We start from the raw sequence: 19,244 nt of genomic DNA, 5'->3' as shown, positions 1-19,244 counted from the left end.
CCCCCCCCGCCTTCTGAGTGCAGCATATTGTTTTGTTTGGGTTTTTTCCTTTTGTGGTGCCCATTTAGAAGACAAGATCTGTCTCAAAGGCCGGAGATGGGCAGCAGTACAATCCCAAGCCTGCCCAAAGCTATGTTTTTAGATGTAAAGGAGTAGCCCACAGGACTTGCACCCTCAACTTGCTTCTCTGTCTGTGGCTTTCAGAAACCTATTATAAGGTCTCCTCTTCGAGCAGTTCTCTTTTTCCTGGAGTCTGTTTTGATGCACGAGGTGGGATCCTACTGAGCTTCAATTCTTTATAGCAAGCAGGTTTTGCTAGGTTGTCAGCAGGTTTTGTTTGCCCTACCTGAGCTTCTGCAAGCAGCTCAAAGGGAAGTGCCCTTGGTTCTGGTCTTTTTCCAGCATCCTTTCTTGAAAGGCCAGTGACTGTCATGGGATGTCCTCTAGGATCCACCCAGTACTCCAAACAGCCATGGCACAACATGCCCCTATTGGACTCATTCACAAGGAAGGTTTTTTTGACTATGAATAGCGAAATTACTGCGATAGCTGAAGGATCTTGGCTTGTTTCTCTTCTTTAGCTGGCTGTTTTGTGTGCTCTGAGGTCCCTGCTCCCCAGCTCCTCTCCACCCCCCTGAACTATGTTCGTGCTTGTTTTTCCTACTGCTGGATCCCTTTGTGGTTGCCTTTTTGCTCCCAAACCCTCCTGGCTCACCCCCATGTCACTTGCTCAACACCACCTCATCAGCTTTCTAGCTGCTTGAGCACAGCTACAGTTTTTCCTCTTCCCTTCCTGAGGTGCAGGACCTCTGAGCAAGCTGTGGAGCAAGAGGTTTTCTGTAAGTGGCAATTTGGGCTCATACCAACTGCCTGAGGCTGTTGGACATTGAAAAACAACCAAACTCTCTGCCCAGCGCTGTTCCCCTCCCCTTGCTCAGCACAGCAGCTCAGGCTGGAACATGCTGCAGTGGCTCTCGGCATAGAGCCGCTGGTGGAAATCTGTTGCCTCCAGACATGTGTGCTCTCCTCTGTGATGCTCTCATGCCAGGGTCTGTCTCTGAAGGGCTCATCATGCCTGCTGTATGCCTCTGCCCTTCACTCTTGGGGCAAAAGGGCTAAAACATGCAGACAGACCTGCCTTCCTCTGTTTCCCATTGTGGGAATTGCTCTCCCCACCGGTGATTCTCCGTTTTTCCATCCCTGTGCAGTGGGGCTGGGTTGTGGATGCAGCCTGGTGGGAAGCCCAGTAGATACAAAAAATAAGCCTTATGTGAGCGTTGGTGGCTTGTTCTGGGTGGTCGTCCTTGCTGCAGGACAAAGTGGATTAAAGCACAATTGCTTCTGAAACCATTTTCTCTGGCCGGATTCACTTAGTGTCCCAAGTGTGACGAATATCGACTGTTCTGCTTCACGCTACTGCTGTGGATCTTGTGAATGCAGATGCTTGTGCATAGGCATCCATCTAGCTGTGCTACAGTAAGGTGCCATCTTATCACTGTGTGGTAAGGTCATCTTTATCTACGTTAGGCATTCTACATGTTTTACGCTGCGCTCTCTTTGATTTTTGATTTTGTGTTGCTGCGTGGATCTTTTTCTGTAGCCTTCTCTTGCAGCATGTTGAATTGTCCTGCAAAGGCTTACCTGGGATCCACTCACGATTACTGGTGTGTTTCCAACCTACCTCTTTTCAGCTTTTTCTTGGAAAACTGGGGGCTTAGAGAAATCAAAATTTTAGGTACTTTGGTTATCCTTCCTTCTCTTTTTTTTTTTTTCCCCCCTCCCCCTTGGAATAGGGAAGGGGTTACAAAAGAGAGAGGATAAGACCAGCAAATTGAAAACTTTGCTGAAGATTTGATAACTGAGCTCTTCTTATAGCACCGTTACAAAATTGGAAGACTTGAAAAAAGGAAAAGGGGCTCTTGGTTTTGTTTTTAAGTCTGTTTGCAGTTTGGCTTGGAAATTTTGGTCAGTTCAATATCCTCTGCACATGAAGAGAATGTAAAGAGCTGTGTATCGAGTTTCCTGTTTGGACTAAACATAGCGATCCTATATTAGCTGTGTAGGAACATCCCAGCATATGACAAGTCCCTTTGTGAAACAGAAATAGCTGATATCCAGCTTTCATGCTCATAAGCCTGGTGGCAATGGAGATGCAAAGGGTGACTATTATGCTGGAAAGCACAGTTTTTTCTGTGGGTGGACAGAGTTGGGGACTTTGTTTTAAATACCCTTTTTTCAGGACATCAGGCATCAGTAGGTATGCAACTACGATGATCACCCTGAAAATGAGACTACATGTGGTTAGCAGAACCACCCAGGAAACAGCACCTTGTTAAATCCAGAGTTGGTTACCCACATGCTGAAGCAGGCTCTTGTTGGTTATCATGAAAACACCAACTCCCAGCTGTACTTAAAAAGGCACTGTAAAATACATAACAGAACTTGATTACTGTAACAAAGTTAGTCTTCTGTGCACTAGGATTTAGTAGACTGTCCTAGGAGGACATCAAATGATGATGGCCATTTTTTTTTTTGGTGGGGGAAACTGCTATGTGAGAGCAGGATGGATATCTTATGCTGTCCCTTGTCTGTGCCTTGGGTGAAAGGATGAGTTTCTACCTTGGTCTCAGGGAATGGGTGTAGGGTGCCCTCCACAGCACGTTCAGTGGAGAAGCTAAAGAGATGATGCGTACCCTCTTTGAGTTCAGTTTCTAAGAATCCCTAGAGGAGGTGTGTAGCAACTCAGATTCTTTCATGTTGTCTCACCTACAACTGCTTCTGTTTGTAGGATTTATCTTGGTTTTAAATAAACACAACAAAATAAATTCAGGTTATATCACCCTCTTCTAAACTGGGCTTTTTCTGCAGGCAACTTGTCCTCTTTACTGTGTGCGTCCCCTCTCTTCCCCATGTTACTGCATACAGTGCTCGTTGCTCGTTCTTTTAAAACAAGTACACGTTTCTTTTCCTGGCTTGTGACCTGTGGATGTGGTATGTTATGCGTTTAAGCTTATATACATATGGAGAGTAACCTTTAAACCCACAGCATGAGGCTGCTGGCTTGTAGGTGTTTTATTTAATTTTAGTTTTTCCTTACACTTGGCTCTGTTGGGCAGTAAGCCTAGTCCTAGGTGCACTCTTGCTTGGTGCCCTGTAGGAACCTCCAGAGATGTAGGCCTGATGGAGCAGCCTGGCTTCAGTTGACTGACCATCCTGATGCTGTTCTGTTAAAGCTCTTGGTGTGCTCCTCAGCCACTTTGGGTCTAAACCGGCTCACCTCAAACACGGTGGTGATCTTTGTCATGGGTTTGGCAGCCAGTTCCTTCAGTTTCCGGGCATCAAAGCGTGGCTTATGCAGGAGGATGGGTAAGCGGCAGGGAAGAAAGAAGCTTTCTTCCTTCTGCGGCTTCTTCTCTTCTGCTTGCTGCTTCCTCTCCTTGCTGACTGTCATCTGGTATAAAATGGCATCCCACATCCTTGTGGCTCTTGATTTAAACAGTGTGCAGTCTTGACTGGTGATTGTTTGAGAGCTGCCCTCCTTGCTCCCTTCTTCCTGTCCCAGCTTTTCTGGCTCCAGTTCTGGGAGGTTGGGCGCTTCTGGTTGCACCATCAAGTGCTTCCTGAGGCGATGCCAACCACTGGCATTGGCTCCAGGAGGTCTTGCTGCTTCTACTGACAATACTGCTGGCTCAGTTTTGAGGGGAGGGCTGGTGTTTGGTAAGCTGGGGGTCAGATGGGGTGGAGTGACATGTTCTGCCTTGGTGTCTGTGGAGGTGGCCCCGATACTGTCAGCTTGTGCTGGGGTTGCTGTCTCTGGGTGTGCTTGCCTCCAGGGAGTGCTGGGTGTCGATGGTTTTAGGATGTCGTCATCTTGCTTGGGTAATTCAGGAGCTCTCTCTGATCCAGATATTTCAGTGTCACTTCTGTGGGTCATAGGCTTATCGGTGTGGGTGTTGGAGGTGCTGGGCTTGGGTGAAGGGGCCTTGATGGAGTCTTCAGTAGGAGCAGACCTGGGAGCTTGATTAGGAGGCTCTGCCTCTGCAGCAGAAAGGAGGGGGGGCTCCAGAACGGGAGCCGTGGCCTCGCCGTCATTGAGCAGACTGGGTATCTGCCCTGGAGATGGTTCAGAGCAGCTTGTTTCAGGTGCTGGAGAAAGTGGCCTTTTGTCTTCATGAATGATGGTTCCTTGGGTCTGATTTGATGTGGGTGTCTTAGCTCTGGGTGGCTTGACACTGTGGAAATAAGCGTGCACCTTGGAGACACAGGTAACCTCTGGTGCCCTTTCTTTACTGGGTGTACTAGAAGGAGGAGGCTGGGGGAAAACAGATATCAAAGGGTTGTGTGGAGAGGAAAGGTGGGTGTCCGTGCCTTCAGGCTGCTGTGGAGTCTTGGGAGTTCCTGGCTTGTGTAGCAGGGGCATGGCTGGGGAGGTTGTGACCATGAGGTGTTCAGCAATGCGCCTCTGCTCAGTGACTTTCAGTGTGAAAGGCTTGCTCTTGCGGAAAGGGGAAGGGACGCGGTGGGTGACGGGCTTGACAGAGAGGCGGGTCAGCAGGCTGGTGGTGCAGGGTGGTGTGGTTTCAGGGGTCTCTGCTGGGGGAGTGTTCTCATTGTGCTCTAGGTCGGGGCTGGCCTCATTCACAGGAGAGAGGCTGGACCGAAAGGACTTGGCTTGCTCTGAAGCTAGGACAGCGTTCTTCTTGGCTGCCTTCTTCAGCAGCCGCTGAAGTCGCAGGTTGTCCTTCCCTGGCTTTGGTAAGGTGGGAGGGGGAGAAAGGTGGTGGCGGATGGGAGCAGGCTGGATGGAGGATGATACTGTTATCAACATTGTCATCTCCTGGAAGAAAACACAAAGCTTAGAGCTGGTGTGGGCTTAGCCCTGGACTAGACTCTGAAGTAGTCATACATAAGACCTCCTCTTCCTCTCTCCAAAAGCTATGAGTATGGAGTCAGTATTGTGGGATAAGAGCATCAGACTTGGTTTCTTTAGTCTCCCAAAGTAGCCTCAGCCAATCTTGGGGGTGGTGTGGCAGGGCACTGGGGGAACTTGGAGTGCTCCCACTCCTGGTGTTAGTGCAAAATCCAATGAGAGCTCCTTGGGACCCCAGATGTTCATGTCTTGGCAAGTCCTAATGGGACTTGGAATGAAACATCAAGAGAAACAGAGCAGGTCTGAAATGTTGAAGCTTTGAAACATTCTCCAGAGGCACAAATCAGGAATGTGTTCATGGCTTACCAGACTCCAGTTATTAATACTCTGATACAACATTGTGTACAACAGAACAGCCATAAACTACATGTCATTTGAATCAAAGTCAATACTGGCCTTGATTGATTTCAGCTGGCAGGAAGACATCCCTGTGAAACACAGGACTTAAAGCTGCGTTTATCTGGTGAGGGAAGTGCTTTGTCACAACACCAACTCTTGACGCAGCAAGCACAGCGGTGACCTCCTCCTGCACTGACAAAACCTAGTTTTCTCCTTCCCTTGGAGAGCATTGCTGCTGTCCTCCCTGTATCACCCACTCTTCAATGAATCAGAAATGGGTTGTGGTCTGAGTTGGGCCTTATCCCCAAAGGCAATGGCAGCTGGATGCCCTTTGGCCAACAGTGCTGCCCCTGGGGGGATGCACGGCTGCTTTTCCAGCTCTCTGTTGCTAACTTGCCACCATCTCCTTTCTGGTGAGCACCAGTCAGATTTCCTGCATGGTGGAGCTAAGGGTCTGTGTTGGGGATAGAAAGATAAAATTACTCTCAATTCTCCTCTGTCACTTCCTGAGCAAGGCTGGGCAACACCAAACACCCAGCCTCTGATCTGCAGTGACTCTTTGGCAGCTCCCAGCAAGAAATCTGACTCTGCCCAGGCTCTCGCTCAGCACAGAGTTGCAGAGTTCTGCTATGAAATGAGGCATAAATCACTGAGCCCCTTAATCCCTGGTGCTGGATGCAACTGAGCATCCTGAAACAAGGAAGAGGAGGTGGGGTGATGTCAGGGTTGCCCAGAGGGACTATAGTATGTGCTCTGCTCAGTTCCTGGTGGCTCCCAACCCACTCTGGTTAGCATGGGTGTGTAGCATGATACCTACTGTGTGGGAAAATTAACCGAAATAAAACTCTCAAAGTGCAGAATTTGTGCTTGAGTGCCCAGTGTTGCCTTTGGACTTGCATTGCTGCTGTCAGCACAGGGCTGGGAAGCTGATCTGTACTGAGCAAGCAGGCGGTGTATCGGCCAAAACTGGTTGTGAATGGGGGAAAGAAGGATGACTCTTGAACAAACAAAACACCCCCCCCCCCCCAAAAACAAACCCCCCCCCCCCCCCCAAAACCCCAACAAATAAATAAAACCCCAAGCAAACACCCCTGCCTCCTGCAAAAAAAAGGTCAGTAAATGAAAGCACTGAAGAGGTGGCATGTGGGGCACAAAGCCTTCAAGGCTCAGACCTCACTACAGTGGACAACCTGTTCTCCAGAGCAGAAGCTGTGGTGCCCAGGGTCTAGCAGGTGCTATACTGCTACCAACTGATGCATTTATTTTGGCTGCAGGCATGAGAAACCTCCCACTGTTTTGGCGAGGGGCTCAGAGGGGATTTGTGCCAGTTGGGGGTGACAACTGTTGGGCATTCCCAGTGGCTTATCAGCTTCATGCCTTAGGCACAAGGCTGGGATTAGGACTTGCTCTATTCCAAGAGCTACTCTTAGAAACAAGTTTGCACCGGCCCAAAAAAAGGCTGAGCGCCTGCTCCACCATATACTTGCTCTCTTCTGAAGCCCTGTGGATATTCTAGATTCTTCTGGGTCAGAAAGGCAAAATGCCTCAGTTGGAGAGGTGCACACTTCCTCCTGTGCAACACTACTCTGGTTCTGTTTATATAGGAACTGGTGATTGCTTGGGTGACTCTTACCTGCTGCAAGGTGAGCTAGTACATGCATCTTGTGTTAGGATTGATTGTGGAATGACTTCATCTGCTCCTGTTTAATGTGGTCCCATGGGCAGCCTGTACTACAAGATGAGCTGTGGTCTGGCAGCACTGTTAAGCCAGAATTATAAGGTTGACCTGCTTCAAGCTTATTCTGCCGGGAATACTAAAGAGGCAGGGCAGTGAACTTCCCAACTACTGATCATCTCTTCAAGTGCTTTCCTTGTCTTACGGACTGCTGCACCCCAGAAAAATGCAGCTTTCCACATGGGTCAGAGCTGGATCATGCCTAGGATTTGCTGCAAACTGCCGGGTGCTACTGAGGAGGGCATGGGACTTCTTGGAGTGGGAAGTTTACATACAATCTGCATGCACCAGGAAAACTTTCCTTCTGTTCCCAAAGTTAAAGGCTGCTTTGTGCCCTATAACCTCCAGATTTGTGGTCTCTTACAATAGTCTGTGCTCTTAAAATCACTTCTTGCTACTATCTCAGCACCCCATCTGACTTAACGTGTTGTACTGTGGGTCTTGGAGACCTTGTGGGTGGTAACTTCATGGCATGTGACTGTGCTGGAGTCTGTGTGTTTGACTAGTGAGGCAGAGAGATGCTAAGAGATGGCAAAAGCAAATCGGCTCTTAATTTATTTGCCTTCCCTGTCATGCTTGGCTTTGTCCGAGTCTCCTTCAGAGCTTTGTGTGCTCAGGAGAAATTCTGCAACAAGGACGATTTATGAGCGTTTTCCCCCTTGCTGTGTAATGAAGCAAAAGCAAAGGGACAGACGGACTTGCTTTACTGCCAGTGGAAAGACCAGAGTGGCAGGGAAAATACTGCCTGAGAAACTTGGGGTGGGTTTGTGATAAACAGGAAGGAAATTGAGCTAGAGTCTGTGTCAAGAGGCTTTCAAAGGGTTAAGTTTCCCTGCTGCTGGTTAAGTGCCCGTGAGTGGAGGGGAGGTCACCCACTCTTGGACCCCAACTGTTCTTCTGGACTCTGCTCCTTCTGCAGTCAACCCCAAACTGGGAACAGTGGGGAGACCGCCGGCATGGAGGAGTCATTTATCACGCGATGGAAAAGTCATTTGCGTGCTGGAGTCCCTCAGCTGCGCCAGCTGCTCGGTGCAGGGCAGACTGAGAGCTGCAGGAACCTGATACCACTGCAGATGGTCCCAAGCAAAGACCTGTGGCTGCTGGGGGCTGTAGGAACATGCCTTCTGCTTTAGTGGCTTTCTCAGGCCTGAAGGAAACCTGCTAATCTCCTCCGGAGGAGATGGCTGGGCAGGAGCACGTCCTTCCCTCTGCCTGGGCAGTCGTGACCTCTGCTGGACATGCAGCCCTTGGCTTCTGCTGCACCACAGGCACATAGCACATCGGCTGTCCTGCAGTGCCAAAGCTTTATGGGTTTATTCACAGGGCTTTGTGCAAATGGGTGGGAGAAAACCACCTGTAATTGCTAGACTAGATGCAGCCCCTGTATCGATCGTGGCAAGCCAAATGGTATGCATAAACTTGTTTTCTTGTCTTGCAGCTGAGCTTGGTCCTGGCTCGATGCGACCGACAATGCCACTATTTCCTCTGCTCCACAGAAGATAATTGAAGGATGTTTCTCTTCTCCTCCTGCCTGATGTCAGTCTGCTTTGGCACAGCCTGACTCCTCTCGGGGTGTGAGCAATACCCCACGCTGCCTCTGGTTGGATGACAGGAACTAGATCAGCTGGCGAAACCCATCCCTGTTTTAACTCTCTGCCTGACTCTTTGGCTTTTTTTTTTATCTGCCTGTTCCCTCTCTTCTTTCTCAAGTGTTGGAAGAGAGGGATCTGCTGCCCTGCTGAGCTTGCAGGGCCTTTGCTACTACAATGAAGAATTTCTGCTCTTGGGGCTCCTGGTGGCTGGGTGGTATGGAGAGAGGGGCCTCAACAGAAACCTGGTAAAAGAATCAGCATTTGAAAGGAGGGCAATGGGCAGATCCTGAGTGTGAGGGGACTGCAAAGACTGCTTGCCACCCTGTTGGTGCCAGCTGTGGGCGAAGCCTTCCCCTGTTTACAATATAGCCTCTGTCCCTGTACAACATCTACTCTGAGGGACTCCCATCTATTGGTCTCTCTGTGTACATCAAATCACATTCAACGTAGTCCTGGGGTTTTTTGGGGTGTTTTTTTTTTAGTTCCCAGGTGAGCCTTTAATCGCAGTTACATACCCATGCCAAAATGTTACTGCCACTCTTCTGTCTCGACAGTGGCAATAGCAGCTTTGTTTCAAATAGCTGCTGCCTTCCTCTCCCTGTTTAACATGGGTTGGAGGTCTCCTTTCCCAGGTGAGGAGCGCTGATCACTGGTATTATCTCCTTTCTCTGGGAAAGGGATTTGCTTATTCTCTAACCTGTGGGCTCCAGTGCCAGTGATAGAAACACTCCGGAGTGTCAGAGGTGGTGGGCATGTCAATAACCTGCCTGCTATGCCCCTGGAGGTGGACAAGATACCTGTGAAACAGCTGCTTCTCTTACGCTGGAAGCTGCCTTGGTGAAAAGGCATCCTAGTGATGGGGATGACCCACTGCTTTTTTGGGGAGGTCAGGGCTTGCTGTGAACAAACATGGGGAAACTGAGGCCCTAAAGAGTGGCACTCTGGTCTTGGGCCTGAGGCCTGTAAAACTGCTCCCAGGGCTGTTTCTGAGCTCTCCCAGGTCTTCATACTTCATGGTGTTAGCATGTCCCTCAGCCCTTCTTTAAAGTCTTATTCCTGCCCTTTTCCCACGTCAACATAATTTTGCAACTTGTTTCTGCCCTCCTGGAGGGAGGGCAGCTTCCCTCTCCTCCTGTATCAGTTTGCTTTCTGCTTAAATTTACTGCGTGTCCTGGATTTTTTTTTTGTAAGCATTTAATAAAATTTGAGGAAGATATTGTAATGATGGCAACTCTGAGGATTTTGTTGATGTAGGAGTTCCTGCAGCAAAACTGTTTTCCTTGACCTTGCAACTCACTGCTTGAGTGGAAAGTGGAGGAGAAGAAACATCAGGCTGAGTGACATGATGAAAAGGAGCTTGATGTATGCAGAAAAGAGGTTTTCTGTGTGCCTACCCCATTTAGGACATCCTTGTCATCTTGCTGCATTCTTCATTGTTATTGGGGGTAATTGACTGCAAAATGGGAATGAGCAGTGTCTGGGTGAGAGGTGGAGCAGCATGCAGAAGACTTCCTGGGGAGCTAGGGGAAGCAGAGACTTTAGCTACCCAACTAGTAGACCTTAGCGGTGTCACAGGGTTCAACCAAAATCACTGGTGATGCCACCTATTAAAAAAAAAAAAATCCTCTATAGCCTGCTTGTACAGCTGACATGAGGTCAATATAGCTGTCTGTACAGGAACCCAGCACTCTAATGAGCTGACTACCCTATCTGGAACCATCTAATGAAAAACCTTTTTTATGGAGATGACCTTCCAAGTAATAACATTTCTATGGTGTAGAGGCAGCGAATAACTTGTGCTACACCTACCTATGCTTTCCTAAAGTGTTAGAGTCAGGAGAGTTAGGAACAGAGCACTTCTTACTGTCATCTTTCTGCTTATTGGTACCTTCATTCTCTCCATCCTCTTCCGCTCCTCCTGGAGGTAGGAATTCAAGGAGTCTGTGTTCCTCAGAGACCGCTGAGGAGCATGGACACCATCTGGTCCCATCTTCCTCCATTCATCCCTTCCTCTGCCAACTGGCAAGTTTTTTCAATTTTTCCATTTCAAGCAGCAATGGGGTGTATAGAGATGTCCTGGCTTGAGGTGAAAGTAGTGCTACTGTGCCCTTGCATGCATGCGAACTGGTTGCACCTATTTGTTTCAACTCTGTTCTGCAGTTGGCTGGTGGAAAGGATGGCCAGAAACTTCTCATGTTACTATGCCTGAGCCCTGCCAGCTTGGAGAGTGCAGAAAAGCCCCCCCCACGCTGATTGTGTGAGATTCCTTCTCTAAGGAGGATTAATTTCCAGGGTATATTTTCCCCACTTAAAGCCCATGTGGACCTAGATGTGGTTTCAACAGAAACAACTGCCATAATTCAGGTTCTGGCTGCAGCACAGAAGTGAGCAGGTTATGTGGAAACCCTCCAGGGAGACCAGAGTGCTCTAGCGGTGGTGAGGAACCAGGGAAAGACCTGGCTTCGAGCAGATGCGCGTAGCTCTTTACGAGGTACCTGTATCTACCAGGGGAATATTTTCCACAATTAAATTAACTTTATGATGCACTGTTTCTCCTCCCAAAGTAACGTGGTGTGCATGTGGTGGGGGGAGCAGCAGTGGTGTTACCAGAATGGTGAAAGAGCCCTCAAAAAAGGGATGGTGCAGCACAGATGCTCTGGGTATGTATCTTGGGCAATGCTGAGAGGGAATGAAGGCTCGTTTCTCTTGGCAGCAGGCGCAGGGAATTATGGCTGGTTTCAGAAGAAAACGTGGCATCTGTGAAGTGCTTCTACTCATCTCTTGCTAAAATGAAAAGCTCCTGCAGGCGAATTCGCTGTGGAGAAACCACAGCACAACTACTGTGGTGGCAACCTGTGCAAAGCCAGCCTGCTTCCAGCCCTCCTGCGCATCTCTGCATGTCGCTGGGACCTCCGCTCTCCGAGGGGTGTGAAGAGCGCTCGTGGGGACTCCTCTTGCTCGTGTGAGTAAAGAGGAGAACAGGCTGCGCCTCTCTATAGTAGTTACTGGTCTGGTCTTACTCGGTAGCTGACTGCTCCCTGCCTTTCCTACATTCATTTTTCACAATATCATATTTTTCATAGCATTGGCACATGAGGCTCTTGTTGTAAGACCATAGCTCTATCTTCTTCTGTGACTGCTGCATTTTGAGTGTAACAAGGACAAACTGAGGCATTGAGTGAGTCTTTCATGCAGGATTAAGCTTATCCCTGAAGCCTGGTGAAGGGTGATGCTTTCCTGGTCCCTGTATCTGTTCACTGCCTGTGTTTCTCATGCTGCCATGCTGTCCCAAATTACCATTCCCCTGGCAGGTCAATGGTGCCCAAAGAGAGGGTCCAGAACCCCTACATGGGCTCTCAGTGCCCTGACCTTGAGGCACATCTCAATGTGTTGCTTCTCTCCAATTTCTTCTTTCCCTGTCCTGTCTAGATTATGCAGAAGGGGAATGTGCTTTTGTACAGCATCCACTCGTAAATAAATCTGCGGGAGCTGCAGTAACAGTGAGATGTGCTGCTTGTCTTTCCATAGCAGGCGTCAGGGCTGCTTTTTTTCCAACAAACTTTAACGGACGATTCTACAAGAAGGTATGCGAGATGGCATTGAAAAACGGCTCATGACCATTGCAATGCCTACTTCCTGCAGGCCATAAACCAGCATCATTTAAACTTGGCGAAAGCTTAGCTGATGGAAAACTCAAGTCTATTTTGAATGTTATGTTTTTATATAGCACTTGTTCTGCCTCGAGACTGGGGGCTAGACTTCATCTGGTTCTTTTTCTGGGTATAAAATAATTATAGGCTTATTTTTATGACCATCCTTATGTATATGTGCTGGCCAATTAACAGATGTCTGCTCAGCCTTCGCTTGCAGCTCTGCACTGGGCCTCCAGTGAGGTGGTGGACATGAGGCTCTAGAGTTTCCATATGACTTTGCTCCTTGAAATGTGTCTGCAGTTTCTGCTCTCTGAAGGAAAGGTCAGACTTGGGGACACGTGGGCCTGAATGTCAGAGCTTCCCCTCCCACCGCCACCACCTTAGAGAAGGAAAATAAACAGGCTCAAAGAATGGGGTGGCTATAAATAATGAGGTGGCAGCTGATATGCTGCTGAACAAGGCTCTGAGGTTGGTCTACTGGTAACTCTTGCCAGCTCAACACACTTTCCCTAATGCTGCATAAGATATCTATCTATATATAGATATATAGATAAAGATATATTAGAATAGGTAAACAATTGATCTGACACTGACAAGAAGTGCAATTGGAGCTAGTATTTGCTTCAGAAGCAATGGACCTGTTACAAGGATTCTGATAATGATGAGACAGACCACAGGCATTTTCCGTGTGATTTTGCATTGGGTCCCCTGAGGGTTTTGGCTGCAGTGGAACAATTTGATTTAGATTGTAAATTTCAGAAAGGTGCTTAATCTTGTCACAGTAAGTCTAAGTAATAGTGGTTTAGCAATGCTAAAGACATGTACTCTTCATCCTTCAAATAAACAGAAAAAACTTGTCCTGGGCTTGGGGCTTTTGAGGGTGACAGGAAGAATAGGGGGGGAGGTTGAAGCGAAGTAAGGGGAAACATCATTGGAATTTATATGAGCAAGCACTTTAAAGCATGAAAGCAGCAAATTGCAAGTGTAATTACTGAATCAAAGGTGCTTGGTTTGCAAGGTAGTCCTTCCCTGAGGTTGTGGAGAGGCTGTGGGTGACTGCTGTGAGCACCTTGGCTGCTCTCCTGCCTCACTCACCTCCTCCAGGACAGCCCAAAAAACAGCAGCTCCAGGCACTGGTCCTGGCTCCCATCCTGCTGCTCAGATTTGGTCCTCACTGTCTGCCTCATCCATTTAGGTGTAAATAGCCTGAGGATGAGCCCCTGGCTATGTCTTGAGTTGTCTGGCCTGATCCCTTAACTTCAGAGAGACATCTAGTCTACCTCTAGGGTGTCCAAGGTGTCCTGAATCCCACAGGGACTGCACTTTAGACATCTAAAGCAGATGGAGCAAGTACATCTCCCAAAGCAAACAGCTGAGTAATGGAGCAACAGTCTACCACAAAAATCAGGAATCGATATTAACTGAAGAAAGACAAAATTCAGTACTTACTGATGTGTGATTTGTTTCCATCTGCAATCACTTGCCTGTTGCATGCATTGTGTTACTCGGCTTGCTTTACAAAAATTAACAGGTCATCGTTCCTTTGAGATCATTTCAGGCGCTGTTTTCTTGCTATTTCTAGAGCCCTGTAGGTAAGTCCAAAACATCAGATGGAAAAGAGTATTTACAATAGCAAATAAGTACAAGAGGTTTCTCAAAAACAAATAAGGAGTGACTCCTTTTTGAAAGCATGAAAAGTTCCATTGCCTAAAATTAGCGTGAAGAAGGGCTATCGTGTAACACCATTGCACGCTCCCAGCTTTGGCCCTGCAAACTTCGGCATCTAAAGTACCAGAGAGGTGAAGGGCAGGTGATGGTGATGCTGCCAGGACAGATATTCTAGCTGAGTAGCTCCAGGCAATGAAACCAGTTGGAGGCTTTTCTAGTTTGCCGGTCAGATTTACTGTTTTGCAAAAGTCAGGGTTGCAAAATGCAAATTTGGAGCTGTGCTTTGATTGTTACCATCCCTGGAGAGGAAGAGCAAATTCTGGCTCTGGCTCTGCTTGTTCCAGGCGAGGCACGTGCTGTATGCGGGGGGTGCAAGTGTGGGAAAATGCCGTCCTGGGAGCAGAGGGGGTTTGGAGTTAATCGAATCGTTTGGTGAATTTTGCTTGGGGGTTTGCATGCAGTCTGACTCTAAGATCAGGGCTAGGCTGCTAAAGCGAGCGAGTAGTCACCAATACCTGCCTTTGCCCTGGCTGAATACGTGAGCTGCCCAAATGCCTTGCAGTTGTTTACCGCCTCTTGGCCCCTGGGCATTTCATCCCAGCTTGGGCTTTGCTTTTTCACAGCCTTTCAGGAGCCTTTCAGTGTGGGTGAAGGCTACCAGCCAAGGTGGCTGGTAGGTTGAATGTGCTCACAGGGAGACGGGGGTATGGAAGAGCCCTTTCTCTGCAGGTCTCCAAAGCGGCTTTACACCTGGGTTAAGCTTGGTCAGTTCCATCTGGCTTTTGAAATGCTGGTGGGCTATGCCAGCAAGCCAACTCTGAAGGCAAATTCTTGCTGCTTCTCCAGTACCCACCCCACGAAGCCTTGTTGCTCATTGACCCCGTGCGGTAAGGTACCTCTAATCTGACTTTGAGTCACTCTGTCATGGATCAAGATAGCAAAGCGTTTCCCACATTCATCAGAGTTGTGGTCCATCTGATGAGGCCAGTTCTCATGGAAGGGATGCAGATGCTGGTATCTTTGGGTTGGTATTGGAGGCAAGCTCTTAATTTTCTTTCTCCCTATCTGCCTCCCTGATGTCTGATGAGATCACACTTGGCTCTGCAGGACACGCTGCTCCTTAGAGTAGCACTGACCTGTGGAAGTATTTGGGGGGTGGGTGTTCAATCCTTCATGCAAATACCCTAATGCAATTAATTCCTCTTTGACTGATGACTTCAACATCTCAAAACTGCCATTGTCTTTTAGAAGCACTTTGTTGGAGACTTTGTGTGTCTCCAACACTGAAAAAACCCCAACAATAACAACCAGAGCCAACCCAACTGGAAACTTAGAAAAAAACCTGTTATGAATAAGAAAATTTCAACAGAATTTAAAAATGCCTAAGGACACGTTGTATCCTGCTCTGCCACTGTCACCACCAAAACCACAACAGCCTAATGAGTGTATTTGCAGCATCAGCTGCATAAATGATGCGCAAAGCTGGCTTATGTTTGCATCTGATGCTGAAGTAGGAGGTGTTCAGATCCCTCCCTATTTCTTATGCAAAGCTGTAGAGTTTCTGCTCTTACAGGATAGGAGGGGATAAGACGGGGCCAGGTTCTCCTACTGATTGAGTTTCACAGAAGTGATGACACGCTAGAGTCCTCCACAGAAGTGCTGACTGACTCCCTCCCTCCAGATGCAAGGAGGAGAACAGCAGTACCAGGAAGGTGGATGGAGGCGTACATAGGTAATTTGGTCATCAATAAAAGAAAGCTTGTTTGTTGCCCTTTATTCTCATTCTTATGCCCCTGAACCTTTGAGATGTCATCAGGAGAAGGTCTTGGCACCCTGAGGTTCCCCAGCCACCTTCCAGAATTCAGGTAGGTGAGCCCACAGCCTGGCAAATACTTGCCCTGCCCTGTATCTGAGCGGCTGCTGCAGAGGGTTGCATTGCTGCGCGTGGCAAGCGCTGCGCCAGGTCTCTTCTAGCGGGGGGAGCGGGGGGGACAAGCTGAGGACAGAGGTCCCAAGCCCGAATGGGGTTATTAGAGGAGCCGGGGTGGACGCATGGTCTTTGCTAGGCCCATTTGAGCTGTTTCTCAGATTCCTCAGGATCCCGTCATCGCCAGTAAAATGGCAGCGGTATGCTGATACTTGGAGGAACCGATTTTAAAGTTTAAGGCTATCTGATCTCTGCTTGACCAGCTGCATAAAACAGGTCATTGGATTTTAGCCAGGAACAGAAAATAATTAATTATATATATATATATTCTGCTCTTTCTCTGAGCGTACTTACTGAGTCACTATCAGATCTGCCTTTTTATTGACAGCTACTTCAATTAAGTTGGAAAGAGTATTTCAGTGAACGTAGGGCATCTACTCTAACCTTGAAAAGCTGATTAAACCTCACTGCAGAATCACTTTCTCTGGGGTGGGATGAAGAGAAGAAGGGTGGGGGGGGCCGGTATTGGATAAGAATTTACTTTTCCTTCCCAAATGGCTTTCGTGATTCCCACTTCCCACCTGCCCTGAATCATGGTAAAGCATTTATAATTGAGCATCACAAAAACAGAAAAGCACATCCCCACCCTTCCCCAGTCAGCTTAATCAATATATTTTCCTGGATAACTTCAAGTGTTTCTGTACAAGTGGACAAACATGCCAAAACCAGAATAGCTGTATCATGCAAAAAAAACCCAAAACAAACCCACACCAGAAGATGTTGTTTTGAAAATTACTTCAGAGAGGGATAAAAAAAAAGAAACATTCAGACTATGAATGATGGAATGACTCAAAACATATTTTCTTTGCAAATAAATTCGCTTTGGATAACTTAACCATTCTTGAATGAAAGAAGGTGTCAGTGGAAATTCCTCTGCAGCTCTAGCACAAAGGTGTAAGTAAGTGTAGAGTCATGGGCAGGTTTGGGTGAGGGAAGACCTCAGGAGGTCTTCTGGCCCAAGTCGCAGGCCAAAGCAGGATCCACTTTCATATTAGGTCAGTTTGTTCATTTTTTCAGCAGCTGGTGAATAAGGGATAGGTATTGTTTCCCGTCAGGAATTAGATCTCTCCTGGGTTGTGAAAGAGGACCTGTTTTATGGCAAGGATGAAGCTGATTTTATTTATAAACTCCGCAGTCTTTAATGAATGTGGAGCCACAGGTAGGGCTTCAGACTTCTAGGGCTGTAGAGGTTTCCAGATGCAGTTTCACAGCACTTTTTCAGCTCGCTGGCTGAACACCAGCCAGCCGTAGGAGGCAGTGATCCTTGGAAATGCTGCCCACTGACTGGTGTGTAATGAGCGTGGGGGGTGAGGGTATTTAAAAAAGAAAAAAAAAAAAAAAAAAAAAAAAAGATGAGCATTTGACCAAAGTACACATCTTTATGCAATTTGTAAAATTCTCAGGGCTCATGTGTGTGCACTGTATTTAAAGGCGTCTCCTCCCAAGTGCACCAGCTGCTGCAATAGGTCAGCCAACAGCCCGAAAAGATGAGAAGTGCTGGTTACAGCTCCACTGCAAGTGGCCCTGCTATGCCATATACTCCTGTGGCCCGTCTCAAATAACTGGTCTGGGTGCTCCTACCAACCAAAAAGAAATGTGATATTGGGGTAGGTTACCTAGTGGAAACTTCTCTAGATCTCTGCCCCAGCCCGTAGTTCCTATTCAAGGAGGAACACCGGTTTGCTATATCCTCTCCCAGGTGGAGATGCTGTCGCTGTAAAAGCATGCCGGGCTCTGGCTTGAGGTCAGAAATGGATGGACTTTATGCAGCTTGAGACCCTGGTTCATGACTGTGACTTGCACGTGTGCTCTCGTTGGCCTTGGTGCTGTCTCCTAACCTGGCAGCTGGGGAGAGGGGCTTCTCCAAAGATAGGTGCTCACTGTACCCTCACCTAACAAAAACTGATAGCTTTTGGTAGAAACGCGGCCACAGTCATGATTGTCTCTCCCTCATCTGGTCCATGCGATCAGTAGGGAGCACAAGGTGGTGGCTTGCTTGCTGTCTAGGCTGGCGTGGCTGCGCTGCAGCAGCTCAGAGGCGAGTCCAAGTACACCTTGCTGCTGATGCAGGAGAAGAGATGACGTCAAGCCAGTGCAAAATATATACCCTCAAGCAGGAAACGGCTGTGAGGTGGCATCAAGAGGTGAAATAAGGACTAGACGTAGGTATGTGTGAGAAGCACAGAGCATGTGGCTACGGCATGAAACAGATACTGGAGAGGATTATAGTTATGTGCCGAAGTGGATAGAGAGACCCACAAAGAGAAGAAAGGGCAAACATCAAATGGGCTGTGGGGAATGAGCCTTGGTTGTGAACCGGAGGACAGCAGGGCAAACGGAAGATGTGGGCATCAGGTAAGCCAGCTCTCTTTCCGGAGGGATGGGAGCAGCTCCCCTCAGTCCTGTGGGAAGAGGGAACCAGATCATGCTGGCACTGGAAACAAGAATGCACGACATGGGCAGGAGCACTCTGACAGAGGCGGCCCGCAGGGCGCGCAGCCGTCCTCTGGGACAGCACTAAGCAGACGGGCCGTGCTCGCAGGGAGTGGCGATGGGGAAGACTGAGCACGGGCGTGATGCATAAGGTAAAGACGGACCTTGTCTGGAGCAGTTGCCCAACGTGTCCAGGCCAGGAACTGAGCTGAGTGCAGGCGCGCGTGTACAGGAACTAAGGGGATGCTGCAGGCAGCAATGTTTGCATCTCATCTATTTGGAAATAAAGCTGCAGCAGGCGGAAACATCTGGTTACCTGTCCCTCCCGTGGCCTGCGTTGACGTCACGTTTGTCAAGATGGTTAGAGGGAAATCGGAGTGCTGTGGAGCACTTCTCTACGCTGCTGCCGGTGCACAAGCAGCACCGCTCCGGCAGAGGCTGCGCAACCCCACAAGATGCTCGCGTTGCTCCTGCAGCAAACGGGCCAGACGGGACCACGGGAGCGTTCAGCCTCGCACCTGCCCAGAACCGCCCCGGCGTAAGCCCCGGCTTCGCACGCGCTTCCTTTTCAAGGGGCTGATCCCGTCCTCGGGGCGGGAGACCTGAGTTGCGATGCCCCCGGCAGGCCGGCGAAGGAGGCTGGCGGATACCGTGGCCAAGAAAGACGGGCCCACCGCTAGTATAGAAGGAGAAACAGCTGGGGGACTCCCCTCCCTCCCGTACATCCCTGCTCTGCTGCCAGTTTGGGCAAATAACAGTGTTTCTTGGAGACGTGCCCAGCCGGTGGAGCGCCTGAGAAAAATGAGCCAGTGGGAGATGGCAAAAATGCTTGATGGCGCTGAAAACGCGCCGTGAAAGCTGGCTCGCCGCGCTGGCGCTCTCCGCGGAGCCGGGGAGGGGGAGCGGA

The 19,244-nt window shown here is 48.8% G+C and overlaps 1 protein-coding gene across 1 annotated transcript in view; it reads left to right on the top strand.

Annotated features, from left to right (window-relative positions):
* LOC104620311 (lymphocyte-specific protein 1-like) overlaps positions 1 to 8,611 on the top strand; it is a gene marked incomplete at its 5' end in the record, with an annotated part of 24,583 nt that extends 15,972 nt beyond the window's left edge. The window contains 1 exon segment of the mRNA XM_010286491.1: positions 8,443 to 8,611.
* Between the last annotated feature and the right edge of the window lie 10,633 nt (positions 8,612 to 19,244).

This window comes from Phaethon lepturus, unplaced genomic scaffold (genome assembly GCF_000687285.1).
Source record: "Phaethon lepturus isolate BGI_N335 unplaced genomic scaffold, ASM68728v1 scaffold25834, whole genome shotgun sequence".
Classification (NCBI taxonomy): domain Eukaryota; kingdom Metazoa; phylum Chordata; class Aves; order Phaethontiformes; family Phaethontidae; genus Phaethon; species Phaethon lepturus.
Note: the sequence above shows the minus strand (reverse complement) of the source record. Positions and strands in the feature narration are given on the sequence as shown.